At 43.4% G+C, this 16,062-nt stretch overlaps 1 protein-coding gene across 2 annotated transcripts in view; it reads left to right on the top strand.

Moving 5' to 3' along the window:
- The window catches only part of DNAI1 (dynein axonemal intermediate chain 1), a 275,417-nt gene that overhangs the window by 204,108 nt on the left and 55,247 nt on the right, over positions 1–16,062 (top strand). The gene's annotated exons all lie outside the window — the stretch shown is intronic.

Below are 16,062 nucleotides of genomic sequence, written 5' to 3'. Positions count from 1 at the left end.
CTGTACCTCAACTTCCGCATCTGTAAAATGGGGATAATGTTACTGAGCCTTTTTTGCAGAATACCTTGAGATCTACAGATGGGAAATTCTATATATGTGCTAAGTATTAACTAATGACGGTTGGGGAGTCGAGTCCCTGCTCTCTGTTACTGTAGGAGGAAGAGAGTTCAAATCCCTTTATGACAGTTGGGAGGATGCTTCATTTTACAAGGCAATAATCTCATGTGAGCAGGTGATTTCCTCAGTCTGCTCCAAACACAGGCTACATACACCCGTAGCACGTCAAAACCAACCCGCTTCCTGAGGTTTTGGTTTTATTCACAAATACTCAAACTGAGACAAAATAAAATATGGTCTAAAATGGCTGCTCCCAGGGATCCTCCCAGAGGATTGCACAGCTCAAACCCTATGTCCTCTCTCTCTGGAGAGACATTCCATCTCACTTATATCCAGATGAGGCAACAAAGTACCTCCCCTACATGAATCAGTAAAACCCACGTAACCCTTTCTCAGCAGGATCAATATCAGCTAATAGTGCAGGGTCCAGCAGGCAAACACTGCCAACTCTTATTAGAATAAATCTCTGGGTTTCAGGTGTGTAATCCGTCCAGTCAGGTCCTGGGCTGCCTTATACAGCACAGTCCTTCTCTGTCAACCCCCTACAATAATAGAACCCTATTGTCTCTCTTTTAATGGAGAGTTTTTTCCTTAGTCTCAGGTTTAGCAAAACAGACTCAAGAAAGCAATTTTGTTTAATAATGATGGTTTTACATTTATAAAGCACCTTTCTTCCATATGGATCCCAAAAGGCTTTACATGTTTTACTAACTGATTGTACTAAGGACAGTCTGTGGCACAAATGCAGAGTAATCTGATTGACTTTACTGGACTTCCCTGGACACTGGTGTAAATTAGATCAGAATCTCTTCCTATACTAACATAACATCAAGAAAAATAGCAAAGTAGCAGTCCTGCTGGTGGCAAACATTATCAGGTGTCTGTGTGTCTAATCTATGCGATGCTACCGCAGAGAGAGACAAACCACAACCCCAGAACATAACATCTGAGAGCTGAAATTCATCTGGGCCCAGATCCTCAAAGGTATTTAGACACCTAACTCCCACTGCTTTCTCCAGGAGTTAGGCATCTAAATATCTTTGAGACTTTGGGCCCTCGTTCACAGCAAGTTTTTTACCTCTGGCTCCTCCTTTGCTGATTTGTTAGTTCTTCATTTGTAAACCATTGTTTCTGTTGCTGACGGTGTCTCCAAGATTGTTGTAAAATTCCACCAGACCATCAGCAGTGTGGGCTAGTGGAAATACCTCAAGCAGAGGCCACGCCGCAAAGAGCAAATTAATTGTTTAATTGCTTTGCGTACCACTGAAATGCAGCCAACTCTGGGGTTAAATGTGGCAGCCATTTAGCAGCGCACAGCAACACTATGGCGCAATTTGGAATGGAATCAAATGCCTGATTGTTCTAGCAACCAGCAGCATCCTTGTGTGCAGGTATTAATATTGAAAATGGCCTTTTTAAATCCTCCTTCTTTCTTGCTTTTCTTGTTCCAAATCAGCTTTCACAAAATCTGATTGTATGTCTTTTGCTAAATCTGATTTGCGGCATTTCATGGCTAGTTACTGCTGACTGAGGAATACAAAGCACCATTTTTCAGGCAGTCTGAGGTAGGACATAAGCAATGGACTCCTTTTTATAAGCTGTGATGTTATTAAGCTAGCCATCTGCCACTTTACCTGCCTTGTTGTATTTGAAGGGACATATAACACTGAATGAAATGTTTCTCCAAATATGAAGAGGAAAGAGTTTTATCAGGCATGATTTACAGGCAAGTACAATAGTTGATTTATTCACATCTTCTGTCTAAAGCCAGCTCTTAATTTAAAAGGATGAAATCCCTAATAACTAATGACACTCAGATTGAAATCCCTAATAACTAATGGCTACTGCAGATTAGGGTTGCCAATTTTCTAATCGCACAAAACTGAACACTTGTCCTGCCCCTTCCCTTAGGCCCCACCCCCCGCTCACTTCTTCCCCCTCCCTCTGTTGCTCGCCCTTCCGCACCCTCACTCCCTTGCTCATTTTCACTGGGCTGGGGCAGGGGTTTGGGGTGCAGGAGGAGGTGAGGGCTCTGGCTGAGGGGTGCAAGTTCCGGGGTAGTCCAGAACTGAGGGGTTCAGAATGCAGGAGGGGACTCTGAGCTGGGGCAGGGGATTGATGGACCTCTCCTCCAGGAATTTATCTAATTCTTTTTTGAACCAAATTATAGTTTTGACCTTCACAGCATCCCCTGGCAAGGAGTTCCACAGGTTGACTGTGCGTTGTGTGAATAAGTACTTCTTTTTCTTTGTTTTAAACCTGCTGCCTAATTAATTTCATTGGGGCACCCCTATTTCTTGTGTTATGTTGTGTCCAATGGGAAACACACCATTAAAGATCTTTTTAATCTTTTATTAAAAATACAGAAAAAAGGAAAAACAGCTGAAGCATTTGAAATGTAAAATATCAAGTCAGGCTTTTATTTTAACAACATCTCTTATTCTCTTTTCCTTTAACTATAGAGTTTTTATGAGGAAAACTTCCTGTCTGACAGTCACATTGATTGTATTAAAGATGGTAATAGCTGTCCTATTTAGGGAAATGGTTAGTTGAAAAGAGTCTGGAGCCCATGTTGTTGTTGTTTTGCTGCTGTTGTAGTCTGATTCCATTTCCTAGAAGACAAAACACGTTCTTTGTTTACCAGACGTGATCTTAACATGCTCCTTGAGTTATATCAGTAGGTCTTTTTGTCCATTCAGTCCTTCTGTCTCCCATTTGCCCTTTTTGCTATTTACATTCATTGTTACAGATTATTGTGACATTTTATGAACCTTTACACACATTTCAGCAATTGAGCTCACAACTGAGGGAGATCTCGGCTATCACAATAGGTCTTTTAAGAGTGCTAAGAACCATAAAATGAACTGAGGAACCCTGACCCTCAAATATCTGCTGTAGCCTCTAGTCCATCTTCTTGCCAGTCTAGTGCCTTGCTCTGTGCCTGGTTTCTGGTCCTGCTGCTGAAGTCATCAGTCTATTCTCCTAATTCAGACACTCCCTGTACACGACTACCTCAAAACCCTATTGAAAAAACTCCTTGAAACGTACTTTGAAAAGGACGTTACAAATAAGGCCAGCATCTCGTGTAGTAGTTGCATTCTGAAAGCATCCTGTAGTTTCTGCATTGACAAGTCTGCCTCACTGGCCTTCCATCCGTTCAGCTAGAAATCAGAGCATGCATTTTGATGGTGTTCCTTGTCTTCCTGTTCTGTTCTGTTCTGTCCTGTCAGAAACAACTGTCTTTGGCTCTTCTGTGTATATGCTGGTGTCCCTCTCCCTCTTGCTGGTCTTTGTGTGCACATGCAAGGTGGCAAAAGGGGGTTTGCGCTGATGTTTCTATTTAGAAGAGCAACAAAAATGATTAAAGGTCTAGAAAACGTGACCTCTGAGGGAAGTCTGAAAAATTTGGATTTGTTTAGTCTGGAGAAGAGAAGAGAAGACTGAGAGGGCACATGATAACAGTTTTCAACTACATAAAAGGTTGTTACAAGGAGGAAGGAGAAAAATTGTTCTCCTTAACCTCTGAGGATGGGACAAGAAGTAATGGGCTTAAATTGCAGCAAGGGCAGTTTAGGTTGAACATGAGGGAAAACTTCCTAACTGTCAGGGTGGTGAAGCACTGGAATAAATTGCCCAGGGAGGTTGTGGAATCTCCATCACTGGAGATTTTTAAGAGCAGGTTAGACAAACACCTGTCAGGGATGGTCTAGATAATACTTAGTCCTGCCATGAGTGCAGGGGACTGGACTAGATGACCCCTCGAGGTCCCTTCCAGGCCTATGATTCCCACACAGCTGGGACGTGTGCTCTTGATAGATAAGATTGGCAGCCTAACCATTTCTTTTTACAGATAATTCTTAATAGCCACAAGTCATTCCAAAACCTCTGTTTTTCTCTAAAAATAGTCTCATCGCTATCTGTTCCCCAGGCAGGGCTTGTATGATTTGGGAGGTTCTTTAGCCGTGTAGTATAGTTGGATTTCCAGGATGGAGACAACGGGGAGACACTGAGCAAAATTCAGCCCAGCTCCATTGAAGTCAAGGTTGAATTTAATCCAGTTTGTCTAATAATTAAAGCTAAAGCAGGGGACAGGAAGTCAGGACTCCTGGGTTCTTCTCCCAGCTCTGCAATTGTCTCCCTGTGTGTCCTTGAGCTCATGTTGCCAGCTTCCCTATCTGTAATCTAACATACAGGAGCGGTGTGCAGCTTAATTCATGTTTGAAAAACACTTTGAGATCCTCTGGGGAGAAATATTATTTATTGCTCCAGATTTTGCTCTCAGTAACATTAGTGCAGGTCCATTTATTAGCACTTTGCAGAACAAATAAGCAATGGGGTGAAATTTTCAAAAGCTCCTAAATCCCATTTTTAAAAGTGACTTTCATGAGACTTGGGGTACAATTTTAAAAAATATCCAAGTGACTTAGGAGCCCATCTCATTGATTTTCAATTAGACCTAGGCTCCTAAATCGCTTGGGTGTATTTGAAATTTTTGCCCAGGCTTCTATAACATGAAGCATTTAATGTACCATCTGGTGTAAATGAAGCATGCCGTGGATGGAAAGGGCCCTGCATGGCCACTGGTATCCAGTGTGCTAGAAAAATCACTGAGCCAATTCACCCAGTGTCTGTAGTAAGAGGCACTGGAAAGTATTTCATGCATGGAAAATCCCTCTAGAACTGAATAGGGATGAAACCAAGAGAGTTTGATAGAAATATAGTGGAGTCCTATAGGAGATATGTTCAAAACTGATGGAATTTAATAAAGTTATATTCTTCATATAGACAGGTTTCAGAGTAGCAGCCGTGTTAGTCTGTATTTGCAAAAAGAAAAGGAGTACTTGTGGCACCTTAGAGACTAACAAATTTATTTGAGCATAAGCTTTCATGAGCTACAGCTCACTTCATCGGATGCATTCACCACTGAATGCATCCAATGAAGTGAGCTGTAGCTCACGAAAGCTTATGCTCAAATAAATTTGTTAGTCTCTAAGGTGCCACAAGTACTCCTATTCTCCATATAGGATTTTTGAGCCATATATAGCAGGATATAATTGTCTAGTCCATTCCGCAGGATGGTTAAATGATAAGGTTTACCATTTTCTGTTAAAATCTGTAGGATGTGTCCATATGGCTTAGCTCTGATTATCTTATCCATTTATTTTCTGTGTATTGCACCGTAATTTGCTAAGGATTGTACTGTCTGCAGGGGCACAGGGCTGGCTTTACCATGAGGCGAAGTGAGGCGGCCGCCTAAGGTGCCAGACTGTGGAGGGATGCCACTAGGACCCAGAGTGTAGAAAATTGTGTCTGCTGCTGGTGCATATGTATTCTCTCTGCTCGAGATGCACAGAGATGGTGGAGTGCTGCGCTGGAGGAAGGAGGGCACAAGAGACATAACAGGCAGGCAGGAGAAAAGGTGAGAGGGAATAACAGAAAGCAGCAGGAGCTGCAGGGAGAGAGAGGAGGAGGAGCATCTGATGTACCTCTCTAGCACCCCCAGGAGCCTGGACTGATTAACCCCAGCTTCTCAGGGAGCTTCCTGTTTGCTGCTGCTTCCCTGAACCCACTTGAGAACAGGCAGTCAACTGAAGTAGTACGAGCCAGTTAGGCCCTTAAGACGCTGATATCTTCCCTCACTCAGGCCCTGCTACCAGCCTGCTTGTTGGTCCCCTTTCACTGAGTGTTGAGAGCCACTATAGCTGGCACAGAACAGCAGTCATGAGTGAAAGAAGAAAACGCCCCTCTGGGGCAGCACTCAGAAAAAGAAAGAAAGCAAAGAAAGCTTTTCTATCTAAGCAGGAAGGAGTTCTCCTGAGATACAAAGACACAAATGTTCGCAGTGAGCCTTCCGGCCCCAGTGAGGATGTGAATGGTGAGGAGATGCCTGATCTTCCAGTTAGTCAGAGTGCAGGTGACCTGGCAGCTACTGCAGCATCCATATCTCCATCTCAAATGGATATAACCATGCACATTCCTGAAGAAAAGGGTAGATCAGAGAAGGGTGTGGTGGTGGTGCAAGAAACAGCTGCTGCTGAGTTTAGTTCCTTAAGTCTAGATGATCCAGGATTGTGGACCCACTTGAGCAGTAGCCTGAGGGACTTCCTTGTACTGCATGGGCCACAGCAAGTTAAAAACTTCATGTTCCCCAAAGACAATGAAAATAGAAGTTTCCATCCAACACATTACTGGCGTGAAATCCCCAATGGTGACAAAGTGGAGAGGTCATGGCTTATGGCAATTAATTGATCTTTAAATATTCATGGTAAATAGGCCCAATGGCCTGTGATGGGATGTTAGATGGGGTGGGATCTGAGTTACTACAGAGAATTCTTTCCTGGGTATCTGGCTGGTGAATCTTGCCCATATGCTCAGGGTTCAGCTGATCGCCATATTTGGGGTCGGGAAGGAATTTTCCTCCAGGGCAGATTGGAAGAGGCCCTGGAGGTTTTTCACCTTCCTCTGTAGCATGGGGCACGGGTCACTTGCTGGAGGATTCTCTGCTCCTTGAAGTCTTTACACCATGATTTGAGGACTTCAATAGCTCAGACATAGGTGAGAGGTTTATCGCAGGAGTGGGTGGGTGAGATTCTGTGGCCTGCATTGTGCAGGAGGTCAGACTAGATGATCATAGTGGTCCCTTCTAACCTTGATATCTATGAATCTATTAATCTTATGTACTCAAAAACCCAGAATGCTGCATCCTGTTTTTGTTGCAAACTCTTCCAGTCTAATGTTCCAGCCACATTGGGTTCTATAGGAACAAAGGACTGGAAAAATCTGGCTAGAAATCTGGCATGCCATGAGAAGGCAGCAAATCATGAGAGAGCATTACACAGGTGGAAAGAGCTTGAGATGAGACTAAGGTTAAAGGCCACCATAGATGATCAGCATCAAGAGAAGATTGCATCAGAGTCTCTTTACTGGCAAAATGTTCTGAAAAGGCTCATTGCCATTGTGAGAATGCTTGCTACCCAAAACCTAGCACTGTGCGGCACTTCAGCTGTCTGTGCCAAAGAATGGAAACTTCCTTAAAATTCAGAGGATTAGCCATGTTAGTCTGGATCTGTAAAAGTGGCAAAGAGTCCTGTGGCACCTTATAGACTAACAGACGTATTGGAGCATGAGCTTTCGGGGGGTATTATTCACCCACGAAAGCTTATGCTCCAATACGTCTGTTAGTCTATAAGTTGCCCCAGGACTCTTTGCTGCTTTTCCTTAAAATTGTGGAGCTGATGGCTGAGTTTGATGCTGTTCTCCAGGAGCATCTAAGAAGAGTCACCACCCAAGAAATGTACACACACCACTACCTTGGGAAAAAATTCAAAATGAGATCATGCAGTTACTGGCAACAAAAGTCAAACAGAAGATTGTGGCAGATCTGAAGTCAGCAAGATATTACTCTGTTATTCTGGACTGCACACCTGACATCAGCCATACGGAACAAATTACTTTAATGGTGCGTTTTGTAACAACAGCAGAACCTAGTGAAAATGTCCCTGCAATGGTGACTGTCAGAGCATCTTCTAGAATTTATTGACATTGATGATACTACAGGAGCTGGTATGACAAATGTGCTTCTTAAAAAGCTGGAAGATACGGGACATGAGATAGCTGACATGAGAGGTCAGGGCTACGATAATGGTGCCAACATGAGAGGAAAGAACAGAGGAGTGCAGACATGGATCTGAGAGTTAAACCCTCGAGCTTTTTTTGTCCCATGCAGTTCTCATTCATTGAACTTGGTGGTTAGTGATGCAGCATCAGCTTCTAGTGAGGCTGCTGAATTTTTTAATGTAATTCAAAGCATCGATGTATTTTTCTCTGCATCAACTCATCGATGGCAAATTTTGAAGCAACATCTGGGAACATCCTCTCTGACACTGAAACCACTGAGTGCTACACAATGGGAAAGTCGAGTGGAGGCGATAAAGCCTATCAAACACCAAACTGGGAAGATAGATGATGCCATAGTTGCCATTATGGAGGCTGTGACAGGAATTGTTCGTGGGAGAACAGTGGCAGAGGGAAATGGAATCACCAGAAACTTCAAATTTCTGTGTGGCTTAGTGTTGTGGCATGACATACTGTTTGAAATAAATATTGTAAGCAAGAAACTCCAAAGTGTTGACCTTGATATATCTGGAGCAATGGAACAACTGGACAAAGCAAAGTCATACCTACAGTCTTACTGGTCAGATGAGGGATTTCAAAACATTCTGTAGAGTGCACAGAAGTTGGCAGAGGAACTTCACACTGAAGCTATTTTCCACCTATTCAAGAATACAAGAGTCACTGAAGAAGAAGACATTTTGATTACGAGGCACAGGATAGAATATCATAGAATATCAGGGTTGGAAGGGACCCCAGAAGGTCATCTAGTCCAACCCCCTGCTCGAAGCAGGACCAATTCCCAGTTAAATCATCCCAGCCAGGGCTTTGTCAAGCCTGACCTTAAAAACCTCTAAGGAAGGAGATTCTACCACCTCCCTAGGTAACGCATTCCAGTGTTTCACCACCCTCTTAGTGAAAAAGTTTTTCCTAATATCCAATCTAAACCTCCCCCACTGCAACTTGAGACCATTACTCCTCGTTCTGTCATCTGCTACCATTGAGAACAGTCTAGAGCCATCCTCTTTGGAACCCCCTTTCAGGTAGTTGAAAGCAGCTATCAAATCCCCCCTCATTCTTCTCTTCTGCAGGCTAAACAATCCCAGCTCCCTCAGCCTCTCCTCATAACTCATGTGTTCCAGACCCCTAATCATTTTTGTTGCCCTTCGCTGGACTCTCTCCAATTTATCCACATCCTTCTTGAAGTGTGGGGCCCAAAACTGGACACAGTACTCCAGATGAGGATAATCCCATAAGAGACCCCAAACAACATTTCAAAGTTGAATTCTTTAACCAGGTGCTAGATTGTGCAATACAGTCAGTTGAAGAACGTTTCATGCAGCTCAGGGAACACAGCAGTATATTTGCGATGTTGTATGATATTCCAAAACTCCTCACTATACCTGAAGAAGACCTACATCAGCAATGCAGGGCACTAGAGACAGTGTTGACACATGATGATATGCGCGATATTGATGCGGGTGATTTAGGTGATGAACTGAAAGCCCTTTAAGATATATTTAATCAGGATCAACTCCAAAGGCTGTTCTGGAATATATGTGCACAAATAAGATGACCACCCTCTTTCCAAATGCTTTTGTTGCTCTGCGCATACGTCTAACACTTCCTGTAACAGTTGCCAGTGGCGAACGCAGCTTCTCCAAGCTGAAGTTAATAAAAACACATCTACGCTCCACAATTACACAGGAGAGGCTGGTTGGCCTTGCAACCATCTCAATAGAGCATGAGCTTGCCCAGACTGTGGACCTTCAGCAGGAAGCAGTTCAAATCTTTGCTGCCAAGAAGGCATGGAAAGCACCACTTCGATTATTCAAACAGATAAAAATGCCAGTGTCTACTATGCAGACAGGAAAAGTTACATTTGCTGTTCAGGCGTTTGAAAGTTAAGTGTTACTTAAAATTTGTGAACAAGGCATTTTAAGTTGTTCGTTCTCCTTTATTGGGATAGGTAGCAGAGCAGCACCATGAGAGGAGTAGAACAGGAAGAAGGCAGAATTGAGACCTTTCAAAGTTTTGGCCCAAGCGAGGGGGCATGAGGGTGTCATTTGAGCTCCCCGCCTCAGGTGCCAAAATGTTGTGGGCCGGCCGAGCAGGGGCAGGAGGCCATTTTGCATTCAGTGCAGACTCCTTCCAGAGGATACGCATGCTGCATGCTCTGCCGTGGAGACCATTCTGGCTTACCTAGATAATCATCTTTGATCTGAAAATCTAAAAAGAATCCTACAAAAAAAAAGGAAACTAAGTCAAATTATGAACAATGAATATAAAAACACAAGCATTTAGGGATAAAATAAGAAAGGCAAAGGCACAAAATGAGATTAAATTAGCTATAGAGATAAAGGGAACATAAGAACAGCCAAACTGGATCAAACCAAAGGTCCATCTAGCACAGTATCCTGTCTTCCGACATTGGCCAATACCAGGTGCCCCAGAGGAAATGATCAGAACAGGTAATCATCAAGTGATCCATCCCCTGTTGCCCATTTCCAGCTTCTGGCAAACAGAGGCTAAAGACACCATCCCTGCCCATCCTGGCTAATAGCCATTGATGGACCTATCCTCCGTGAACTTATCTAGTTCTTTTTTGAACCCTGTTATAGTCTTGGCCTTCACAACATCCTCTGGCAAGGAGTTCCACAGGTTGTCTGTGCGTTGTGTGAAAAAATACTTCCTTTTGTTTGTTTGTTTTTGTTGGGTAACAAGAAAACAGTCTACAAATACATTAGAAGCAAGAGGAAGACCAAGGAGAAGGTAGGCCTATTACTCAATGAGAGGTGAAAGACAATAACAGAAAATGTGGAAATGGGAGAAGTGTTAAATGCCTTTTTTTTTTCAGTTTTCACCAAAAAGGTTGGTAGCAATTGGACATCTAACATAGTGAACACCAGTGAAAATGAGGTAGGATCTGAGGCTAAAATAGGGAAGGAACAAGTTAAAATTACTTAGATTAAAGTTAGAGGTCTTCAAGTCAGCCGGGCCTGATGAACTACAGCCTAGAATCCTCAGGGAGCTGACTGAGGAGATATCTGAGCTATTAGTGATTATTTTAGAAAACTCATGGAAGACAGGAGAGATCCCAGAAGACTGGAAGAGAGCAAATGTAGTACCCATCTATAAAAGGGGAATAAGGACAACCAGGGAATTACAGACCAGTTGGTTTAACTTCAAAACCCGGAAAGATAATGCAGCAAATGATCACACAATCAGTTTGCAAAAGTCTTGAACATAAGATGATAAGTAACAGTCAACATGGATTTGTGAAAAAAAATCATGTCAAACAACCTAATAGCTTTCTTTGACAGAGTAACAAGCCTTGTGGATAGGGGAGAAGGAATATATGTGGTGTGTCTTGACTTTAGTAAGGCTTTTTATACTGTTTTGCATGACTATCTCATAAACAAACTAGGGAAATACAACTTAGATGGAGCTACTATAAGGTGGGTGCATAACTGGTTGGAAAACAGTTCCCAGAGAGTTGTTATCAGTGGTTCACAGTCAAACTGGAAGGGCATATTGAGTGGTGTCCTGCAGGGACTGGTCCTGTTTCCGGTTCTGTTCAATATCTTTATAAATGATTTAGATACTGGCATAGAGAGTATACTTATAAAGTTTGCAGATGATACCTAGCTTGGGGCTGGGGGAGGATTGCAAGTGCTTTGGAGGATAGGATTAAAATTCAAAATAATCTGGACAAACTAAGGACAAATGCAAAATACTCCACTTAGGAAGAAACCATCAATTGCACACATACACAATGGGAAATGACGGCCTAGGGAGGAGTACTGCGGAGAGGGATCACAAGCTAAGTATGAGTCAACAGTGTAACTCTGAGATGTATTAGCTGGAGTGTTGTGAGCAAGACACGAGAAGTAATTCTTCCGCTCTACTCCACGCTGATTTGGCCTCAACTAGAGTACTGTGTCCAGTTCTGGGCCCCACGTTTCATGAAAGATGTGGACAAATTGGCGAAAGTCCAGAGAAGAACAAGAAAAATGATGAAAGGTCTAGAAAACATGACCTGTGAGGGAAGATTGAAAAAATTGGGTTTGTTTAGTGTGCAAAAGAGAAGACTGAGAGGGCACATGATACCAGTTTTCAAGATTAAGGAGGAGGGAGAAAAATTGTTCTGTCTAACCTCTGAGGCTAGGACAAGAAGCAAGGGGCTTAAATTGCAGCAAGGGTGGTTTAGGTTGGACATTAGGAAAAATTTCCTATCTGTCAGGGTGGCTAAGCACTGGAATGAATTGCCTAGGGAGGTTGTGGAATCTCCATCACTGGAGATTTTTAAAAGCAGGTTAGACAGACACCTGTCAGGAATGGTTTTGTCGTGTCTTGAGAGCAGAGGACTAGACTAGAAGACCTGTCGAGCTCCCTTCCAGTCCTACACGTCTATGATTCTACTATTGTTCTCTGCATTTATTTTCCTAACCTAAATTGTAGTACGTCAGACCGAAAGGAGCTTTTTGCTCCTTGCCTCTGGAAAAGCATATCCAGCCAGTAGGCCACCAGTGCAGCCACAAAGTGGGTAGCGCTGGCCAAGGAGCGAGCATGCTTACAGAGGCAGTGGGATGTACTGAAACCCCTGGGGTACCACCACCTGCCATTCCTCGGTTGAATTCCCCCCTGGAGAGTAGCCAACCATGCTGACGGGGGGAGGTTTAATGTACATGTCTCTGCACTATGAGGAATAATCTTGCTTTAGATTCACTCACATCACTTATATATTTGAGTCTTCCTGGATGACCAGGTTTAAGTATGTTGAGACCTTCCCACTTGAGCTCAGATTCATTCTTATAAGGCCTGATCTGAGGCCCATTGACATTATTGGGAGTCTTTCACTTAAGCGGGCTTTGGATCAGGCCAATAGTTAGTGGATTTTTAGCACAACAGATCTTCTGGCGAAATGTTTTGCATCTTCTCCCATTGAAGACAAGCACAACTTTGCCATTGATACCAGTGGAAGCCTAATATTAGCATAACAGAGTTGCTGTGGAAAATGAAAGTTCAGCCTTTTCGAGGATCTTCCATTAGACTAGCTTCCCCAGTGCAAACTAGAGGAGTTGTTCTTCATTGTGTGAACCATGTACTATATATTATTTCTATTAGAGTAGCTCCTAAAATGCACTTGGTGCTGTACAAATACATGGATGGGCACAGCCCCTTACAGATAATACAACCCAATGCCCTGATCCTGCAAAGAGCTCCGTGGAAGTGGGCCCATTCTCCCGTGAAGACTCCCATTGAATCTTCATGGGCTCAGGAGGCCACCGACGTGGAGCTCAGTGAAGTACTGAGGAAGTGTAAAGATCTCTTTGTTGTCATGGACACACTGGGCTTTTGGGCTCTGAGCTACACTTACATATTTACTGGTACTTCGAAAAGAATCACTTCACAAGGAGTATAGGGTTCTCAATCTGAACTAAACTCAGGTTGATTTTGCTTGGGGGAAATGCTGAAAGGAATCTGGTTTCAGTCGGTTGAACATTTCTGGCTTCTTTTCCTATCTAGTGGATGAAGAAATTAAAGAATTTTGTCACCATAAGCACAAGAATGTAGGTGTTTAAAAAATAAACACAGCTCCTAAAATGGCCCTTTGCCTGACACTTCAGACAAATTGGAGAAAATAAAAGAAGCAGAAAGAACATTTTAAAATGAAATCAAGTGGGAAGTAAGAAAGGAAAGCGTGTTTGCTGTCCTCTAGAGGAATTGCATTCTCTGGGCCAGGCCTTGAGGGATGACAGAGGGCAAAGGGCAGCTGTACTGCTAATATGTCTAGCGTTGAGGTCTCATGGCGGACACCCGTTCCTGGCGCTGGCGTTCTTTACACTGTAACATACAAAAAGTCATTCTTCCCTCCAGAGGAAGAGACAGAAACAAGCTAATGAATGCCTGTGTTAACAGCACCATTATTGGGCCAGGCTAACAGGGCCAGCTGAGCTGTGTTTGGTATAAGAACGGGTGAGGGTGCCAAAGAGGCAAAACATCCCCTCAGACACTAGGCTGCTGGTGTACTGAAAAAGCTGTTTATCATGCTGGTCAGTATTGTCTCATTATTTTCCTATGCTCCTCCATCTGTTTGTTGCATTGACCCGTTGTCTCTTGTCTTAGGCCAGTCCTACACTAAAAAGTTAGGTTGACCCAGCTATGTTGCTCAGGGGTATAAAATCCACATCCCTGAGATGTGTAGTTAAGCCCGGGTGCAGACAGCGCTAGGTCGACCTAGCTCCCACCGTTCAGGGAGGTGGATGAACTGCAGCGACGATTGCTACTCTTGTCGCTGTAGGGTCTTCACTGAAGCGCTCCCGCGGCTTAGCTATAGTGGTTTAAGTGTGGAGAGAGCCTTATACTTAAATTGTCAGCTGTTTGGAGCAGGGACCATCTCTTTATCCTGTGTGTGTCCAGCACCTAGCACAATGGGGGCCTAGTCCATGATTGGCTCCTTGATGCTATGACAATACATATAATTTACAATAATAATAATTTGTTCTGTGTTTGCACATAGCACAGGGATGCTCTGAGCCTGGAGTGAGGCCCTTAGGGGTACCACAACGCAGATAATACAGACCAATGGGGAAACGTTGCACATGCAGCTTGGGTAGTTGAGTACCTATGCTCAGCTGCAGATTCAATTATCCAACTTGCAAATGTCCTCCCGAAGGTGACTGTTTTTCATGCCACTGACCTTAGATGCACATACATTTTGCAGTGATCTAGGGTTATCTGAGTTGAACCTATACCTGCCAGAGTTATGAACCAATAGATTGTTTCTATTCTTTTCCCCTTTCTTCAGTCACATGAGGTCTGTAGGAAGCTGCTAAAGCTGCACGGAGCAGCAGCAAGAAAACCTGCTCTCTGTTTCCTGAGATACAATCCATTATTGTCTGAGGCTGACTGCACGCACATAAGGAAGTGGAATAGATTCAATAGATGCTCCAGCATCATAGGATCTCTGTTTGGCAATCAATGTAGAACTGGGTGAAAATGGATTTTGTATACATTGACTTTTAAACATTAATCAAGCTATGTTGCTCTCATTGTTTTCCTCCAGTATGTTTCACTAGAGCTGTTTTTTTCTGGATTGCTCAAGAGTCCTGTATTTGCTAGTTTTACCCAGGACTCTTATTTGTATCAAGAGTTCCATACAGTAATTTCTCTCTAGCATGAGCATGGCTGAGCTGAGCTTTATGTCTCCTCAGCACTGACTGATTGCTTGGTGACCCAAATGCACAGAACTCTATAGCAGCTGACTTGAGGAATTCCAGCAGCAGAGGCCAGTGGTACATCATGTTACTTTCAAATGTCAAGTATTCTTTCAAACATGCATTGTCTTTTCCAGAAGATGCCCAGGCCTGTAATAAGTAGTGACATAAATTGGTTTGGATCAAATATAAACTGACCTAAAATGTGAACTCAGCACTTTGAGATTTGAAAATGTTTGGCTGACTTCCATGACTTTCACCCAGTCCCTCCCCCATAAGGTTTTTTATTTTTGTTGTCTCTCTCCTATTAGAGAAGAAGGGTGGTCTAATGTTTAAGGGGCTAGACTGAGATTCAGGAGACCCAGGATCCATTCCCTGCTCTGCTATAGACTTCCTTGTGACCTTGGGTAAGTCACTCAGTCTCTCTGTACCTCCATTCCCTGTCCATGAAATGGGGATAATAGCATAGCCCTACCTCACAGGGCTGTTGTAAGGATAAATACATTAAAAGTTGTGAGGTGCTCAGATACAGTGGTAATGGGGGGACTTGTAAGTACCAACGACAGAGAGATTTGGAGTTCCAGCTGGCCTGGAATGAAGAAATGCCAGAAATTTCCAAGAGATCAGGTTCCCAGTCCACTTTTCCAGATTCCATGAGATTTTGGTAGTCTGGATCATCCTCTGGGCTTTTAGGTATTTATCTGAACTGAATCCCCATCCTGGTGAGGTTTGTATGTCGCAGGACAGAGCTGTAATTTACAAGTCATAGATGTCAACTGCCATATTCTGGAAGCCAGCAATCTGCAGTTTAAGGACTAGGCTATGCTGGAAACTTGCAGCTTGGAGACCCACAGGAGGCCCTGCAGAGAAGGATGTGCAAATGCTAGTTCCAGCCATGCTGCTGGTGCCTTCTTTGGGGATGAAGAAAGTGCCCAAATCATGATTTCTGTCTTCTCCTCCCAAAGCTGACCGTACTCTGTACAGATTGCTCCTCTGTGAGGAGCCTGGACATCTTTATAAAAGCTGTCACAAGGCTGCTGAGTGGTTCCACTTCGTTGTCATTCTCTCACCACTGTGCTTCCTATGCTCGGTGACACATACGCCTCTCTGTCTA

The sequence above is a fragment of the Lepidochelys kempii genome, chromosome 5, assembly GCF_965140285.1.
Source record: "Lepidochelys kempii isolate rLepKem1 chromosome 5, rLepKem1.hap1, whole genome shotgun sequence".
NCBI lineage: Eukaryota > Metazoa > Chordata > Testudines > Cheloniidae > Lepidochelys > Lepidochelys kempii.
The sequence above is the reverse complement of the archived record's forward strand: the minus strand, read 5'-3'. Positions and strand labels throughout refer to the sequence as shown.